This window comes from Trichechus manatus, unplaced genomic scaffold (assembly GCF_000243295.1).
Source record: "Trichechus manatus latirostris isolate Lorelei unplaced genomic scaffold, TriManLat1.0 scaffold00180, whole genome shotgun sequence".
Taxonomy (NCBI): Eukaryota; Metazoa; Chordata; class Mammalia; order Sirenia; family Trichechidae; genus Trichechus; species Trichechus manatus.
Window position 1 is genome coordinate 1,506,983 of NW_004444116.1, and position 2,647 is coordinate 1,509,629.

Genomic DNA, 2,647 nt, shown 5'->3' on the forward strand with positions numbered 1-2,647 from the left:
GTGATAAAGGGCATCCTTGTCTTGTTCCTGTTTTCAAGGGGAATGTTTTCAGTCTCTCTCCATTAAGAATGATGTTAAGCCAATCTCTTTTGAGATATAAAAGAGAGAAGTGAGCAGAGAGACATGGGGACCTCATACCACCAAGAAAGCAGCACGGGGAGCAGAGCGCATCCTTTGGACCCCGGGTCCCTGCGCAGAGAAGCTCCTTGACCAGGGGAAGATTGATGAGAAGGACCTTCCTGCAGAGCTGACAGAGAGAAAAAGCCTTCCCCTGGAGCTGATGTCTGAATTTGGACTTACAGCCTACTTTACTGTGAGGAAATAATTTTCTCTTTGTTAAAGCCATCCATTTGTGGTATTTCTGTTACAACAGCTTTGGATGACCAAGACAGTGGGTCTGGGAGAGGCCTGACTATTCTGTAGCAAGCCCCACAAGCACTCCTGGTGCTCAGCCAGATTTGGAACCACTGATGCCAGTGATTAGAGTAGTGCCTAGGGTAATAAGGGGTCTTAAAACCACATTTAAATGTACAAAACAAAGGAATTCAAATTTTTATAATTTTAACATAAAGGAATTTATATATGTAATATTGGGAGTTCGTCTCATTTTGAGGAAATCCACAGAACCAGGTCTGAGGCTACACAGTCAGGAACAGAATCCACAATCCCACCTTCGGTCAGGTCCCATATAGAAACCATGGCTGCTGCTGCTGGGTCAGATGCCACTGCCCACACCACCGATACCCTGATGCTGGACACTGGGCCCTGCAGCCAGGACAGCTCTCACTGCTGCTGGATGTCACTACTGCCACTCATGCCACCCATACCACCCTTGCCAAAGTGCATTCTGCACAGTCCCAGCGTCTCTGTGTCACCACGTCCTGAGTCAGAGTCCAGCATGTGGGCATCTGACTGGTGGAGCCTCAGCCCCATGCCCATGTCCAACTGCAGGAATGTTTGGAAAAGTGAGTTTTCCTCTTTTATGGAAGGAAGTGGTCTCTGCCTCCTACCAAGACTCTCTTAAGTGTGGAACTCCCCTAAGGTAGGAAGAGGGTTCAGGTGCTAGAGGGGGTAAGAATAGGGGATGGAAAAAGAATGACAAATGTCAATTCCTGGAGCAGTGTTCTGAGACTAGATCTTGCACATTGTAGGTATTCGATGGTGTTGGTTGGATGAATGAATGACTAACAAATGACATCTTTCCACTTATTCCCATGATGGTCTGTTATGAGAGCCTGCTTTTGTCTACTCCAGTTTAGACTCTAAAATGTGGAGAGTGGTATTGTGGGCTGGTGAAATGATTACCCAAAACATTTCCTGTCTTTGTCTCCTACTAGAATTAAGAACCCAGGCATTTAAGACTTCAGAGGATCTGTGTGTGCCGTGACATTTTATATTTTTATATTTCCTTGTACATGCACTTTTTCTGGGGAGAGGATCCATAACATTAATCAGTTTTTATGTGACCCCTGCAAAAGTTTAAAAACAATCCTAGTTTAAACACTGTGCTACTTAGTCTGGTCCACAAACAGCTGGTCACAAACTGTTTTTAGTAGCACCAGTGATGTGATATAAATGCTTATCTTTTGCTTGGCTGTTACCAGTCTGAGACAAGATAAGGCAGAGGTTTACTTGCTTCTCACTCTCAATTTCTGTATATACCTCCTTGTGAGCTGGTAACAAACAGTTCACAGAGCAGTGCTGGTACACAGACCACATTTTGAATAGCCTTGGTCTAGACGACTTGTATTCCAGCATCTGGCCTGGTGTCAGGAAAAAAGCAGGAATGAATCAATAGTTAATGGGGATTTCCACCACCTTTCTGTCAGTTTGTCGTACTGTGGTAGCTTGCGTGTTGCTGTGATTCTGGAAGCTATGCCACCGGTATTTCAAATACCAGCAGGGCCACCCATGGTGGACAGGTTTCAGCAGAGCTTCCAGACTAAGACAGATAAGAAAGAAAGGCCTGATGATCTACCTCCAAAAATTAGCCAATGAAAATCCCATGGATCACAACAGAACATTGTCTGATTACCAACAATCATGAAGATTGCTCAGGACCAAGCAAGGTTTTGTTTTATTATGCATAGTGTCACCATGAGTTGGAGCAGACTTAACAGCAACTAACAACAACAACAGGGATCCCATTTCTGGTGTATGGTAGGCTAGGTTTTGAGACCACCTTTTTCACTGAAAACAGCTAAAATAATAGATAAATTATAAGAAGCATATAGTATAGAAGAACAAGCCAGAGCATAATCATGTAGGCCAAAATATATATGTGGGCAGGAACCCAGAGAGAATAGTTGTGTTTATCCTGAGGGCAACTGCCAACTCTGGGAAATCATAGCTTTGGATTTCTCAGGCTCACAGGCTGTAGGAGACAACCCTACTCTAGAAAATCTGGGAAACCAAAGATTTTCATATCATCAGAGTAAAAAGTAAAAATCCTCAGAGTAAAAATCCAAAAAGCTTACAGGGTACCTAGTGCTCCAGCGATGGGAATAGTGACTGTTCCCACCAGCCAGACAGGAAAACCTCATAATTCACTGGGCACTAGGTAAAGTATTCAAGAAAGTCTGTCAGTAGTGGGAATAATTATCGCTGGATGAAACACTGCTCTGGTTTCACCTGTTGTTATTGTTAG